Genomic DNA, 17,790 nt, shown 5'->3' on the forward strand with positions numbered 1-17,790 from the left:
TAAAGTGTGTGATTTAAAGTTAAAAATGGTTGAATTTATGGAGAATTAAATTATATCCATTAGATGAACTAACCGTCATTGGCACAGGGTAGGCCGATCTTCTCAACCTGAACCGAGTCTCGGTCCAGATTTGGTCGACTGGCTGAGGTTCAGACGATTGACTCAACTTATGACGGGATGGGAAAATGCTGATTTGAGTGTTTGCCTATCCAATTTGATCAATTTCCTTGCCTACTATAGGGTGGGAATGAAAATTTGCTCGTTTTCTCACCCTATTAGATTATTTCTAAGTCTCTGAAGGCAAAGACAATGGGTTGGGAAAATGAGAATATTTGCCAATTCCCGCCACATAGTAGGATAAACAAACATGTAAATGAGATGGGAAAACTGGCAACTACTTTCATCTAACGACTCTAATCTCATTCCTTATAAATTCAGTCATTTTTAAATTTAAAGTTACACCTTCTACACCCAAAATTTCTTATAATTTCACTTTCAAGTCAAACTTTCACTCTCAAACTCTTAATCTCTAAATCATAAGAATTTTTTTTCCCAAAAAATGGCCACTTTTTCTCAGCCACCTTCAACAGAAAATAGTTAACAGAACAGTCGCGGTCCAAAGTTTAGCCTGGATGAAGATAAGGAAATTTGCAGAGCTTATGTAACGTTTACGCTCGATTCTATCAATAGTGCTCGACAACAACATAATACTCTTTGGGGGAATATTCATAAGCTTTTTAATCAGAATATTAGGAATATTCAAAATTGTGATGCTTCTGGGTTGTCAGTTCGTTCTAATGCAATCAACAAATACGTGAACCTATGGGTAGCTTTGATGATGCAAATGACTCGTCAAATTCCGAGAGGTAGGACTGAAGTTGATTTAGTAAGTCACATTTCAAATGGTTAAATTGATTTTTAAAACGTGTTATGTTTGTTATAATAACTCATTTATAAATACGCTAACCGCAACAACGAAACTTGAGAGGAATGGCAAAGTAAACACTCTACAAGTTTTAAGCACGAAATTTGTTTCCACATCCTTAAAAAGATGAATTGACATGACCATGATCTGTTGAATGAATATCAATTACCAAAGGAATCACCCGGCTATGAGACTACAAACGCTTCTCAGGGGTCTCTTTATTCTTCACCAGAAACAAGATGAAATCCTCATCCGAACACTTGAGGATTTGCGTATGGTAATTGTAATGTTAATATCAATGGATCAGAAAGATCAAAAAGAACAGGCAGATCAAATCATCAACATCAAAATACAACCTTCAAGAATATTTTGAAAAACAAGAAAAAAATGATATTGTTAGAATATTAGAGCGTAAGAAAATGGTTTCGAAAATGAGGAAAGGTCGTAAGGCGGTTGAACAAAATTTGTTTAATGCGCACATGATAGGAATTCTGGCAATGGACACGTCATGCTGAATTTTGCACAACTACGGTTCATGCAAGATGAATTTAATGAAGTTCAATCACAGAAGACACGACAACTCCCAAAAAAAGTTGACACTGATTATGATGAAGATGACATATTGATAAGTGCTTAAAATACATCTTTCGAATGTCAATTTCTTATGATTTTCTTGGTTATTCTCTTGTATTATTTGTATATTATGCTTGTTTTGCATTTTGTAAGTGCTTTGGAGTTATGCGACAAAAAAGAAGGGAAATATGAGATTAATACATTGCTTGGAGACATTAGGCGTCGGCGGAGTTCAAGTCTAGAAACACCACGACTTTTAAGGAGTCAAAAATAAAAAAATTATTGGAGCATCAGTGCTGTTTACTCAGGGCAGCCACTTGCTAGCACATTGAGTATGCCTGGAGACATACAAGTAGGTCACGACCACTAATGCAGAGCAAGTATACCAGTTTTGGGTTTAGTTCAAACTGAAAATTCAGGGAAGAGAATTAATCTTGATGCCATTGATTCGAGGATTGATAGTTAGGATTAATGAAGCTTTAACAGTTATCGTGGGTTCAGAAGGTGGGGTCTTACTCGAATCTGAGTTACAACACAGGAAGGAAGAAAACAAGTCTTGCCAGGGAGTCTTAGATTCCAGAAAGAATACTGTGAAGTGGGTTCGTTTTCAGAATCGTATTGACAGCAAAGAAGAAGAGTTTTGTGCATATCTGGACTGTATTACTTCCCAAGAAACATCCAGCAAGAGGAGTTGTAGCCATTGATTGTGAGTGATGAATGAAGATGATTAAATGGGGAATTTGAGTTCTTGAATGATTTAAAATGAATTGGAGTTATGGGTTTGTGTTAGAATCGTCTTATACAGGGAAGGAAGATTTGCGGCTTTCATTATATGCAGTCAATGCACATCCATCATCAGTCTGCACAACACAGATAGAAGATGTTTGATAAAATGCCTGAAAGATCGTTTCTTCACAACTCACAGATTCAGCCGGTACTAGTTTACTGCTCAAAGTCCGCCATGGAGTGGTGAGTCTTTGCACAGGTTTAGGAGAGGATTAAGAAGCCAACATGGAGAAGGTATACTTGGCTCTGACCGGGATTCATATTGCAAGCAGAGTGGCTCGAGTGTATGGTCTGTACTCGAAATTACAAGGTTTATGGGGTGTGTGATTTGCCAAGATAGAGAAATACGATGGTTTACTGTTGATGTTCGAGCCATGGGTTTGATGACTTTGTTCCAAGGGTTAGGTCTGTTTTAAAGCGAGAAGTCAGGGAAGATTCAGAGCTAAGATTAGACGAGAAAATCTATGGAAATAATGGGTTCTGCTGCGTCAAAGAATGATGAACGGAGGAGATTTTTATGGTGTGCTTTAGAAGTCGAGAAGAAGTAGGAGTACTTGAGATATAAAAAGAAAACCTAAGCCTACAGATCGCAATCATATCTCATACCCCCTTCACGACTGTCGTTCACAACCAACAGAGAGGAGCTCTGCTCCTCTCCATTCCATCACCATCTGCATCTCCACCAGCATATCAGTTCACCATCTTTGCATCTCCATCACATATGCATAACCACTCCATCCTGTCATCATCTCATATACCACTCGCACATCCACCGACAGCACTTCATAGCATCAGTTGGCACCCCTGTTTTGCATATCCGCCTGCATCTTGTCGAGCTACAGCCGCAACCTTCATCACCAGCTGCATACATCCATTACAGCATCAGTTGCGACGTCCACTTCAGGTTCGCCAGTTCAAGTTAGCTGCCATTCACGACCATCAGAATACATCTCACTCGCATACAACCACAACAACCCATCTTTCACCACCAGCTATTTGTTCGCAATACAGCACCAAGCCAGCAGCAATACCACTTCGCGACTACCATTCCATGCTCACCAAGCCATACCATCCACCAACAACAGTCCATATTCAACTTCCTCTGCAGCTGTTTGGTTTTGTATTCTTGTTATTATTTGTTTCTTTGTTTTCCATGAACTCCAGTAGCTAATTGCATTTGATTGGGGACGATTTCGACGTCCGGAACTTGAGTTCGAATTGATATTTAAACTGCCTGTTTTTATGCAATTATCTTATTATTGTTCATTATCTACTGTGCCAATATTGCTTATGTGAATTGTTTACGAATCGTTTAAGTTGCAAATTGAATGGTTGTTTGATGATTCTATTGCTAATTGAGAACTCTTTGACCCATAATTGTCTAGAGACTCTTAATACAAGTAGTAATATGTGGTTATTGACGATGGGATTTTGTTAAGTAATCATATGTATTGAATGACACTAGTAGATGAATCGAGCTTTTGAATGCACTTGTTTAAGTCACATCTAGAGAGCGTATTTCTAGGAAACTTGATGAGTAGAATCCGGTAGTCGAGCGTTTCCGTGTCCGGTGAATTCATGAGATTACAGGATATTTGAACGTACTAAATATTCTAGGGTTATTAGTAATGGGTACTTTGCTGAAACTAGCTATATTAATAAGATTCATGTTTCGTGAGTGAGAAAGAGTCTTTGATCATTCTCATCCTCATCGTTTGCATTTATTTGTTTTGCATTGCTCAGAAATTGAATTGACAACTTTAGCTCAACTCTCCCTTAGGAACGAACCTGCTTGTCATTGTGCTACTAGTTAGTGTTAAGAGAAGTAAGGAATTTATTTTTGCGAGTTCGACACCTCGTCACATATATGAGAATCAAAATGATAATTCCATTACACTTGTCTAGTTTTATTATTTTAAATTTTGGATGTAATAGTTAGTTTTAAATTCAATGTCATCGTTAGTTTTAAAATTAATATAATCTTTAGTTTCAATTTCAATATTTGTTTAATCCAAATTACACAAATCAAATTACGTTAACCCCAGTTGTGCGCAGTGAGATCCTCCCTTACTCTTAAATGTAACCATCAGTTTCAAATTTTCTCGTCTACCATTTTGTACTCTTTTGTGGGTACACTATGAAGGGATTAAACTTCTTTCCTCGAATCTTTATCTGGATAACTTGACCAATCTGTTTCTGGTCAGGTCTTCTTGATTACCACATTATGCAAAATGAGGCAGGTGAGCATAACCATATTCATTTATATTGGTATAAACGAACGACATGGTCCATAATTTAATGGAAATTACTTTTTAAAATTCCAAATGCTCGTTCGATATCCTTCTTACACGCCACCTGCTTTCCGTTAAAATGTCTTATATTATGGTGCTACTCGGCTTCGGGTTCTCATCATAAGCTTGGACTAAGTTTGACCACGCTGCATAAATTCCGTCTGCCAGAAATACCCCATGTTATAGTTATTTCCCTGTGGTGATATTGCATCTAGAGCATTTCTATACTGATCTCATTATTGATGCAATACCATAAAATTCAGTTCTTCAAACAAAGGCGATTTGTACAAAATATTGATGTTGTTATTTGAACCCGGGAGTCCATAAAAATCATGCCATATCCAACAATCATAAGAAGTCGTCGCTCCCAGAACAACAATTGATTTTGAGTAGTGACCCTTATACTGACCTTGCCAAGCATAAAGACATCCATGGCACACCCAAAGCATGCAATCAAGGCTACCCAGCAATCCGAGAAAGTCTCGTTTTGCATTTTCAACTAGTAGTTGGTCAACATCATCCTACGTTGGTTGTCGTAAAAACGTAGACCAAGTATTGCAGTATCCGAAAACGATGTTGAAAATCTTTATCAGAGTACACGCATCTGTTGATAAAATAATCGCACATCATTTATTGATGTATGTCCTCTCGAAATCTCCACGTATATCTTCTTGTCAATACTGTTCTTGGTTATGGAACTCGTCGGTAGTTGTCTCGTGTATAACTATATCATAGCGTGCGCCATCGCCCTCTCTTCGCTGAATCTTCATCCATTTGATCCAATTGATGCATCCATTGTTGTTGTTTTCGGAGAAAGAATAACGCAATTGTCTGCGCTTCCTCACTTTCTAAATTGGATCGGGAAATTTATTTGATTGAAACGACTAAAAACATGAAATATGGTGAAGAAATTCGATGAATATTGTACATAAAAGTTATGTGAGTTTATTGGTGGATGAGAAAAAAATTATATAAATGTTATGGCCATATAGCCGTTGGAATAATGGCTAGAAATATATCCGTTGTTCTGACGAAAATCGACTCATGTTGAACCGAGGCTCGGTTGATGTTGCACCGAGTCTCGACTCAATCTGGGTTGATCATCCCAACAATCAGTTTGCCCATGGACCATCATCAAATACTAGTATCTTTATAGCATTTCTTCAGTGTATTGTGTATTAGTATCTTTATTCCCTGTGGTTGTCAGTTGTAATATCTTAAGTTGTAATTTAGTTGGAGTCTGTAATTTCGTTTGTTTCTTAGTTACTCTTTAGTAGTTTTAGTAATAGCTCTATTAGTTTTATCCTTTTTAAGGGAAGAGATTAGAAAACGCTTTTTAGAGTATATCTAGTCACCTCTATAATAGCATCTTAGCAATATCAGCTTTAATCCTTCAAGGGTTAAAGACCGGATATTACCTCAAGACTCAATCAAAGTTAAAGATTCATTAAAGTTATGGATCGAGCCGAAAATCAAAGGAGCGGACGAATATCACTTGCGAAGCTCACCACAACATGAAGATACAAAACACATGACTAGCAACTTCAATCAATTGCATTGAACAACTCTATCACCATCTGAGATCTTATGGACACTGTTGTGTTCATCAAAAGTACAACTTTTCTTGTGGAAAGCATTGACCGGAGGCCTTTCGGCCTTCTAAACCAACATCCGCCCTCGCTGCAACTACTACTATTCTACTCCAGTATCATGATATTTTAGATTAATGGCTAACCAATCTAATTGTAATTGATGAATCTTGGGATATTATATACCCTATTGTAATAGTCCCTTGATAGTTTAATAAATTTCATGCTTAAAAAAAAATAAAAAAAAAATCATCAAATTAATAATATGATTTCAGGTGAATTTTCTCTGTTGTGGTTAAAAGCTGAATAAAGCTCTCTTCTTAGAGCTTCTGGCCCCATCGGATATATTTAGACCAATAAGATCCTTCCGTTTTTCACACCACCAAAATTTATTCCGTGTTTACGCACCACCAAAATTTCCTCCAAAAAAACCACCGTGTCTAGGAAAAATTCCTACACCTTTCCGAGCATCTCTATCTAAAATATGGAAACCCTAAATTTTATCACCGTAGAAATTTAGTTCTATAAAAACTCCCGAGTTTTCTTCCCGAAGTACAAGCGCACAATGCAATGGAGACAACATAAAATTCACGATCAATGGAAGCAACAAAAAAATTAGAAGAAAAAAAAATCCAAAAAACTGGTAACTACTATAATCGTCTTATATAGTTGTGATTTGCTTATATAGTTTATATGCAATAAACATAATTTGTTGGTTCATGTAGGCGAAAACGTTCAGAAGGTAGTTTACACACCTTTTAAAGATCTCAACCCGGATAACACTCATCGGAGAACAATAAAACAGATACGTTGTGGTGTCTTGACCTTCATCTTTTGGATCAAGATGTAAGTTAACAACTATCCTCACTTTTATTATCTGTAAGATGATAATAACATTTAAACGTATGCAACAGGGAACTCAAATACATGGTAAGGTAAAGAAGAAAGATGTGAAGCTATGCGAAGGAAAATTTATGGATAATCACGTATACTCCATTGACATAATTTTTGTTCAAGCACCGACTGGAAAATACAAAATTGTTTCATACAGATATTTAATGTACTTAGCAGATACTAGATGTTGGTAAACAATGTTTTCAAATCAAGCGTTCAACTTTTTTGAACTAGAGAACTTACATAGCAGAAAGAATAATTTTACATACTACACGTGTATCACTAACTTAATTCTCTTATTCTTATAGCATAATTATTCTACTTTTAACGGATGTAATCAGGAGGCTCAATTCGGTCTTCAACACAGTAAAAAGGACAGTTTAGGAGTATGCAAGGACTGTCGAAGTTACAATGCACATAGAGAATGAAAGGAAAAATACCTTTTTGTTTGCACATTAATATCAATTATGGAAACTATTCTAATTTTTATTTTTTCTTAGGGGGACCATAGCAAAAATAACTCTATGGGGCAAACTGGCGGATGTGATTAAGGATGGACTATTTGAGAACTCTAAAAACCATCCAGTAATAGTCATAGCCACTGGAACATATGTCAAAGAACACCTAGGAGTTCTTAGCCTCTCAACTACAATTACATCCAAAATAATGATCAATCCGGATTTCCAAGAAGTAATTGATTTGAAGCAACTGCAAGTGTTTTAACTCTTTACGCCTTGTAATCACTTGTGCATTATAAAGATATGCTACTGACTCTTTATTGTTTGTTCAAGCAGGTTAGACTTGGAAACTACCTTGAGCAAGTTGCATTGCAGGAAGAAAACATACAACTGCATAGCAAAAGTTGTTGGATTGGTGGCCAGTGAGAACTGGTATTACACGGCTTGCAACAAATGCCACCCAAAGATAGAAAATGAGAACAACGAACCTACTTTCCCCAAGTGTAAGGATAGCTGCAACGGAGTCAGTGTACCATAGTATCGAATATAGTTAAAGGTGAATGATGATGAAAAAACTTCAGTGTTCACCGTAATAGGGACTGATGCTGAAACCATGCTAAAATATACTGCCGAGGAACATGTTGCGTATCAATAACGCTGCGAACAGGTACAAGAATAAAAATAATGTATGCTCATGCATATGAACAAATTATGTGCTCATACATATGAACAATTAATCTTGCAGATAAATCGACCAGAAAGAACACTGAAGATGTAGACACACGAACTACGTGGGAGTCCGAATGCACACAATCAATCATTAACGTCTAAAGAGATTACGATGATGATACCCTGATGTGGATTCATTGGCTCAAAACCTTCGGGTTTATCATGGCCTCCTCCAACTACCCCGTGCGTGACGATCATGCATGGGATACAAGTATTAAAGGAAAACAAAACATATGAGCAAATACGTGCGGAGCTAAATGAACGTAAAGTGCTGAAATGTAAATAAGACCAAGGTTTACGTGGTTCAGCACTAAGGCCTACATCCACGGGGTTTGTTGTTCTACTATATATTTCACGGTTACACGAATAGTTGAATGACTTTGGGTTTACATGTTTCTCTCCACTAAGGGATTAACTTACCCTTACTATTCTCTCTCTCTCTCTCTCCTTCTCTCCTGATGTTTTTTCGATCCCCTTTCCTCTTTGTGGAGATTGGGTATTTATAAGATTGGAACGTGGGACCCATCTCTGAAGACCGTTGGAACCTTATCTTCTCGTGTCCTTGCGTCCATCACGCGGAGGTCTGCGTTTCCCCCTCGATCCCGCGGAGGCATCTTCGCTCGTTCCACAGGTTGGTCGACACGTGCACTGCTCAGAGTGTTTAATGCGGGTAGTTGAGGGGTCTGCTCGTGTCAGACAAGTGTCTTCTGCCCCTGTCAGTCCGTGTCAGCTAACTTTCTCTCCGCCGTTGATCTTAGCCCCTCTTCTGGGGATGAGATAAAGCAACTCCTCGGGGTTTATTTGGTGCTTCGCGACGCATCATGTTTTGATGTTTCGGCTTGCATGCTTTCCACGTACCTTTCTGTATACACGTGTCCGATAGTGAGATATATGTGTACACAATTTGCCCCTTTTCTTCGGGCTTAAATGGCTAATGGGTGCCTTGAAGAAAAACTATCGTTGCACATTCTTCTCACTCCTAATAACTTCTCCTAGATACTTGGGCACGTCTTTTATTCGTGCATTAACTGCTTATGTAACGGGCACGTTTTCCTATTTCTCCCTTAATTTCCTCTTTTCTTTCGGGTATTTTAAGGATAGAGAGGAAATTTAATTTCATTCTTCCTAAACACTCTCTCAGTTCATTCTTCCTTTAAATTTCCTGCCTGCCTTTATTGAACCTGTGACCTTAAATTCTTTGTCAGTCTTCATTGCACCTGTGATCTTAAATTCTGTCAGTCTTCATTGCACTTGTGATCTTAAATTCTCTCTTCATTGCACCTGTGATCTTCCCCTGTTCGTTTCTTCTACTTGTTGTTTTTGCCGGTGAGTTTTTCTTTTCTTTATTTCACTGTTTTATGCCGTGTTGATTTGTGAATTTTCTGCTACTGTTGTTCCTTGTTTGTGATGAAGAACTTTTTCTGATGCTTGCATACTAGTTTGCCCCTGTTCTTCATCTTAAATTAAGGAAGCCATTACTTCGAGGGTGAAATATTGAGCATGTATCCTAATTTTAGGGTTGCTATGTTATCGTGGTTGTATTGCTATGGATGTTTTTTTTTTTATTTTTGGTTATCGTGTGTAACTTGTTCTTGATTTTATTCTTTCCGCAGCCATGTCTGACCGTCCGCGGCCAACTTATGAGACTCCTGATTCTAGGTTGTCGAGATCTCCTCAGCGTCGAGAGTCTCAAGATGATGTTCGTCGGAGTCGAGTTTCTTCTGGAGCGAAAGCCTCGTCCTCGGGAAGAGATTCCTCCGATAATTCCGTCTGGTTCCGAAGAGTCTTTGATCACTCATGGTCGTCCTCGTGATGATACTAGGAGTACGCAGGCTCCGCCCCGCGCTGTTGCTTTTGACATTCCTCCTTACGTTCGTTAGTGCCCGAGCATCATCTACGGTCTTCTCCAACTTTTAAAGGGAAGAATACGAAGGGCGTAGCTCCTAGGGTTGAATCTTCAAAGAATCCCCCCGTGAAGAGAAAAGCTTCTGAAGCGTTGTTAGTTCATCCGGCCCCGCCGAGGAGGATGAGGCTGCTCCCTTGATACGCAGTGTCTCTGTTAGCAGGAAAAAAGTAACCTTCAAGCATATCGATCTTGAAATATTCAAGGAAAAGCATGAGCTTCAAGCCTTCGGGGTTCGTTTCTATGCCCCTGAGGATGATATTACGTATGAGCTTATCTCCAAGTACGAATTCGATGAATTTCATTTGTTAACGACGGTTGGGGCATTCGAGGCTGGTCTGATGCTGCCGTTGTACAAATCGGTGATTCCTTCTACTACGACGTGCTCGCTAGTCGTGAGGGTTCTTCCACCAATACTCATAGCCGTTCCGTATCCCAACTATCGGGGAATTATCTCCGCGCCCTGAAGGAATGCTATCTGCGGAGTAAGGGGGAAACGTCGATGACTTGCTACGTCCCCAATCCCATGGAGAAGGAATGGTATACTCCTGAGAATTTCAATAACTCCTTCGGTGATTACGTCAATAGTAGGAATCGCAAGCCGTGGAGTGTCAGCCTTCGGAATCTCCCTGCTCCTCGAGGCGAGATTCGTCTGTTAAATGAGGTCAGCGATGCCAAGCTGAAGTATGTTCCTGGCACGGAGGCGTCCAGTCGTCGGAAACTCTTCCCCGCGCGAGAAGGATCAAGCGCGATCATGACTACGAGTGGCACGCCACGTATGAGATAGTTGGTCCGTGGGCTTACGGTTGGATTCCTGGTCCCCGCGGTTGGCGGCCTACCGAGAATAGTAAGCCGCGCGAATCTCCTCCTGTTCGCTATGGAGATTTCTGCCCCTGGCGTCTGAACTTTGCGGGCATGAATTTTCCTTATGCCCTGGACGTCGTAGAGGGAGACGAGGAGGATGGTTCCGGTGCTATACCCACCGAAGAATATCTCAGCTGCTCAGGTACGCAGATTCTAGCTGCGCTTCTTTTTAGAACTTCCATCAGACGGGAAAATAATTCTTTTTGTGGTGTTGGTTTCAGGTATTGAAGAAGAAAAAGATTAGGCCGAAGCAGTCTTCTACTACGGTGATGGGCGAGGTTGAGGCCCAAGAAGAAGTTACTAGTCCAGTGAACGAAGAGTTTGCTGAGGACGAGATTACAGATGGGGAGGAACGTACTGGTACCTCCCCTATCAATGTCGAAGAAGAGGTCTTCGCTGGTCACGCTGGTGATGAAGGAAGGAACAAAGGTGGTGGCGGATGATGTTGTCATCGGGGATGTTTCCGTCCCTGCTGGTGATGTCGCGGATACCCTTCCCACTTCTCAAGAATTTTCTTTGATCGGATGTATTCCACGGGGGAGTTCTTTGACGAAGCCCTCGATTTTCCCGAGGACTTCTCTTTACTTTCCCCAATGATGGGATGTTCTTGGTGGTGATGGTAATGGGATGCTACTGTAGAAGTGTTGGTGCGGAGGAGCCTGCTGTGCATGTAGGCGCGGAGGAGCATGCCAACTTCATGCTGAGGGGGTCGAGTCAGAGAAAGGAAAATCTGTGTTGACGCGCCCGCCGATAGTCTTCCCCAGTCGCCGACGTCTGAGGGTGAGGACGCCATCATGGATTGGTTTAAGGAAAGAATCTTCTGTTTGTCTCTCATCCCGCTCCTGGTTGTTGGGGAAAAGGAATCAACCGCGTATACCCGTCGCATGATGGAGATGTCTTCGAAGGCGCAGGTGTCTGAAGCCTGGGGAAAAAGGTTGACTGTTCCCGAAGCTACCCTCGTGCCGGAGCCTCCTACTTCCGTTGCCGATATGATGGCATGCCGACGGGTATCAATATGGCTTTCCGCAGCAGTGTGCTGGAGGTAAATTTTCGTACATACTTTACGTGAGATCAACGCTTCGGTGAAATAATGTTTTGTCATCTTGATGTGTAGATGATGAGGAGCGAGCATTGTAACCACGTTGTATCAGTTCTTAAAGCGAAATCTCTGAAGCTCGAGGCTAAGCTTCGTCATCGAAAAGGAATTATCTGCGGCTGAGGTGGAAATAGAAGAGCTGAAGAAAAGCCTTAAGGAGAAAGAAAAGCTGGGTGAAGCAGAGGCTGATCTTCGTTCAGAACTTGTTGCAGTGCGCGCTGAGTTAGAGCAAACTCGTAGCCAAGTTTCCACTTTCACAGGTTTGGTTCTTTTCCCTCGCCGTATGTCGTCATTCTTTATCTCTTAGTTGTTCTGTCTGAGTCTCCCCACCCTATCTCCAGTGGGTGGCTCCCCGAGCTGATATGGCTTCGAAACGAAAGAGCTCGGCAAAAATCTCGTATTAGAGATTTGGTTGAGAAATTAAGAGTGAAGCTAAGAAATGGGATGCTCGGGCTGAGGTATGGCGCGCGCGGCATGTTCAGATGGTCGACATGCAAAATCTGTACAACCATGATCGTGCTTTATTTAATGGCACACTGCTGTGGACCGTGATAATCTGCGGGAAGCCCGTGAGCGTACTTCCTTGTTGGAATCTAGGATTCAGCTTGGAAGAAGAATTACAGACGGCTCGATCCATTCCTCTTTCAGGGGTCCAGGATAATATGCTCTGTCTTGCCAGGAAGAGATGATGCTCGTGCTGAAGTCTACGCTCTCAGCAATGCTCTTTCCGCGTCTCGTGCCGACGTAGCTCGTCATGCTGAGTCTGAGAGGAATCTTGAAGTGTGCATGTACAGACTCAGCAAAGGGGTCTCAGAGATAAATAAAGAGGTCGACCACCTTCGTCATATGGACTCGATGAAGCAGGTAGAATTAGATGCCTGTCAATTTACTCTCACCAACCTTCAACTAGACTATAAGAAATTATCCGCGGAATATGATCATCTTGATGAAGCGCGAGATGCGGTTGTTAATGAGTATGAAGAGGCTTCGGCTTGTGTCGAAGGTATAATCCCATTCATCGAGTGTCTTGTTTTTTTCTACGCTAACTCCGTGGTGTTGTCTTTTTCAGAGCTCGAGGGACGCCTTCGCGTCACAAATGAAAAACTTGAAAAGGCTCAATCTTCCTTAGCACAGCAGAGAACAACCAATCACTTCAAGAATTTAGCAGCAACCCGCGAGGAGGCCGTTGGTGCTGCTTCAGAGAAGTGAATCGGCTATCTTCGTTATTATCCCAAGCCCAACAGCGGACAACAGTTATTAAACAAAGGCTCGTTGTCAATTGGCTGAGGAGACGAACAAGATGCTGGAGAGGATAGAACTTGGCCTAAGGAATGAACATGGTCTCGTGAAGAACTATCCTCGTCGTCCCGTTCCTCTGCTTGCCCAGCTCCTCGGGCCCCTCTTCTGGTGGGAGCGTCCCATCAAGTCTTCGGAATAATCCTGCCGAGGGCCGCCACTAGGTAGAGATCGCAGCGTTCTGTAGGGTCCGCGGCATATTTACTTTTTGTAATCATGTAACAAGGATTTTTTGCTGATGATCCTGTAAAAGGAATTTTTTTGATTGTGTATCCTTGATTTGGCCTTTCACTTCTTGTAATCACCCTTTATGAAATGAATCCTCTTCTTGATATACCTACAATGTTGTTTTTTTTTTTAAGTTTGTGAAAAATCAAAACAAAAGTTTTAAGTGTTTTTGAGTGCGATACTGAAGGAAGGTACCTTCGTGATCGTCTTGAGACCTGTCACCCCGCTGGCGAATCCTGGGCCAGAGGATTCCCAGACGGTGGGGGCCGGGGCAACGTTCTAGGATATGGGATTAAAATATTACGCACCCATTCCGTCGACCCGTTGCCTTAAGATTGGTTGGGTATCTCTTTCTGCTGGGTGCCTTCCCCCTGGTCCTACACTTATGGACACTGATGGGGGAGCCCTGAGAGATTGTAGATTAACTACTTTCCCCAATATTGTAGGTAGATTCCACTGACTTGATAATTTGAAAGCTTGTTTGATTGATAAGTTGAGGTCTGCAATTCCTCTTCCAGAGATAGAAACATGTGGAGCGGTCAGGCTCCTTCTTCTTCTGGTACACTCCAAGCAGATTCAAATCTGCGTTGCTTCTATGGGAAGTATGGTTTGAGCCATTTAGCATTCCAAGGATGCCGGAGGACCTCGCCTTTTAGATTACGAAGGTAGTAGGAACCATTACCCGCAATGTCGTGGATCATAAAGGTCCTCCCCATGTAGGTGCTAACTTTCCCCATTTCTTTTCTTGCTGATACCGTGGGATTGTTCTCAACACATACTGTCCCTCTACAAAATTCGTAGCTTTACCTTTTTGTTGTACTCCCTTGCTAGTCTTCGTTGATAATTTTCCATCTTTTGCAATGCTACTTCCCTTCTTCCTTCCAAGTCGTCCAACCTTTCTAACATCATATCTGTTGTGAGGTTTTTCTCCCAAGCTTCGGTCTTCGTGGTTGGCATGAGGATTTCCGTAGGTATGACTGCTTCAGCTCCATAAGTTAGAAGAAACGGGGATTCCCCGGTAGCGGATCTTCGTGTTGTCCTGTATGCCCATAAGACATTGTGCAGTTGTTCGCACCATCTTCCCTTATGCTCGTCTAATTGTTTTTTGAGTATAAGGGCGAGGGTCTTGTTGGTAGCTTCCGCTTGTCCGTTGCTTTGAGGGTATAGGGGGTGGACTTGTTCTTTCTTATTTTGAAAGGTGTCGAAGAGCATGTCTATATTTTTTCCCTGTAATTGCTTGCCGTTATCAGATACAATTTCAGCAGGTATACCAAATCTGCAAATGATGTTCTGGAATATGAAAGTGAACACATCCGCGTCTCTGATCCTGGCCAAGGCCTTAGCCTCCACCCATTTACTGAAGTAGTCCGTGGCTACTATCAAAAATCGTCTCTTCCTGATCCTTCGATGAAAGGCCCGACGATGTCTCCCCATTTTGCAAATGGCCACGGGCTATCGACAGAGTTTAACATTGTTGCCGGCGCGTGGATTTTTTTCGCGAAGCGCTGACATTCTTCACATCGTCGGGACATCCTCGCAGCATCTTGTATCATGGTCGGCCAGTAATATCCTTGCGTTTTTGCTTGTCAGCTAGTGATCTCATGCCGCTATGATTCCCTGCGTCACCATAATGGATATCATTTAGAATTCGATGCCCTCTTTCCGGGACAAGCAGCGTAGTAATGGTCCAAGGAAGGATTTCTATACAGGACCCCTCCCGAAGATCATATCTTCCCACTTTGGAGAGCTATTTCCTAGCTTGTTTCCGATCCGCAGGTAAGCTTCCTTTTCGAGAAGGCATGTATTGTCACCCTCCAGTCATCTTCGTTGCTGAATCTTCGTCTTGATTTGCTTTGACAGATGTTTCTTCATCAAAGTCATTATGGATGTCTTCTCCTACCTGGTCTTCGATTTTCTTCCATCGTATCTTGATTGGTAGCGAAGGAGAATTGAGATGCAATCGAAGGCTCGTATACCCTTGCTATTTTAATACCTTCGGCATTTTTATCCCTCAGCATGGATGATATTATGCTAGGGCATCCGCGTGCCTGAGGTCCCTTCTGCATAAGTGCCGGAACTTAATGTTCGGGATTTGTGATGCCAATGTTTGGACCAAGGCCATGTAAGCTGAAAGGGTGTCATCGTACACATTATTCGAGCCCTATTTGCCGTATGACAAGCTGCGAATCACTTGTCAGCCTTACATCGGTTACCCCCATCTCTATTATTATACGTAGGGCATGTACGACAGCTTCGTATTCAACAATGTTATTGGTATGCTCTTTGAATTCCAATCTAAGTGCCTGTATAATCCTTTCTCCAGTTGGGGTGATAATGACAATACCTATTCCTGCTCCTTCCTTATTTTTAGATCCGTCGACAAAGACTTCCCATTGTCTATGACTCGCAGGTTCGAGGATATCCATTGGATCCTTGATTCTTCCTCGGCTTCTGGTATTCCCTTAATCTCTTCGTCGTTGTCTAGGGGAGGTCTGCTAAGAAATCTGCCAGAACTTGGGACTTCTGAGAATGTTGAATTTCATGAATGATGTTGAATTGGTCCAGATGGGTGTTCCATTTGGCTATTCGGCCCACTTTTCCCGTGCTTTTGAGGACTGCTTCCAATGGTGCTTTGCATGGTACCCTGACGAGGTGAGTTAGGAAGTAGGTTCTCAGTTTTTGGGTAGCCCATACCAGTGCGAGGATGAGTTGTTCAATCTTAGTATAATTTCTTTCCGCGGAATTGAGTGTCTTGCTGACGTAATAGATAGGCTGTTCTCTTTGTATTGGTTTTGACTAATACCGCGCTGACTGCGTCCTCCGTTGCTGCTATGTACAGTGCCAAAACTTCATCAGGGTCTGGCTTCTGCAGGATGGGATTGAAGCTAGATGTTCTTTGATTTTGGAATGCTTCCTCGCATTCGGCGGTCCATTCGAACCTGCTCCCTTTTTTAAGAATATTGAAGAAATGTTTGCATTTGTCCGAAGACCGTGCAATAAATCTGCCCAACGCTGCTATGGACCCATTGAGCTTCTGCACTTCCTTTAGATTCTTTGGGACGGCATCTCTACTATGGCTTGAATCTTAGCTGGGTCTACCTCGATGCCCCTTTTCGTCACCAGATACCGAGGAACTTCCCCGAGGTGACACCGAAAGTACATTTCTCCGGATTCACTTTCATGTGATGCTGTCTCATTGCTTCGAAGATATTCCTCAGGTCCTGGTGGTGATTTTTACGCAGCTTGCTTTTGACGAGCATGTCGTCCACGTAGACTTCTAGGGTTCCTCCAATCCATGGTTGAAGATAGCATCGACCATCCTTTGGTATGTTGCCCCTGCGTTTCGGAGCCCGAAAGGCATTCTGGTATAGCAATAAAGGCCATGTGGGTATAGAACGCTGTGTGGCTGATCTTCTTCTGCCAGGGCTACTTGGTTGTAACCAGAATATCCGTCCATGAACGACAGCCTTCGTATCCTTCAACTGCTTCAACCAGTTGATCTATGCTCGGCAGGGGATAGCTGTCCTTTGGACATGCCTTGTTGAGATTAGTAAAGTCGATGCATATTCTAACCCCTCCATTTTTCTTAGGAACAATGACCATGTTGGAGATCCAGGTAGGGTACTTGACTTCCTTGATAAATCCTGCGTCTAGTAGCTTCCGAAGTTCTGTTTCTACCGCCTCATGATATTCTGGAGCCACTTTTCGTATTTTCTGCCTGAACGGGGGCGTGCCCGGTTTGATGCGTAGTTCATGTTGGATTACTTTTGGGTCAATCCCCGGCATATCTCCTAACTTCCAGGCGAACACATCCGCATATTCCTTAAGTAATTTGGTTAAGGAATGTTCTTCCTTCGTCCATGATGGTCCCGATTTTGACCATCTTCGGGTCTTCTTCCGTTCCTATGTTGATTTCCTTTGGGTTCACTGGTGTGAACACAGGCTTCGGGTTTCCGAGGACTGGGGCGCTCTTTAATTGCTATTTAGCGTGTTTCTGCTCTTGTTGTTGTTGAGGTACTTGTTTCCGAGCCTGGACATTACCATCTTTCGTCAAGCCTTTTCCTGTAGTTTCCTTAAGGAATAGGTCTACGGCTTTCTCTTTCGCGGTTTCTTGATTTCTTACTCTTCGGATTTTTCGCTGCTCTTCTTGCTCATTGT

This window comes from Papaver somniferum, chromosome 10 (genome assembly GCF_003573695.1).
Source record: "Papaver somniferum cultivar HN1 chromosome 10, ASM357369v1, whole genome shotgun sequence".
In the NCBI taxonomy this organism is placed as follows: Eukaryota; Viridiplantae; Streptophyta; class Magnoliopsida; order Ranunculales; family Papaveraceae; genus Papaver; species Papaver somniferum.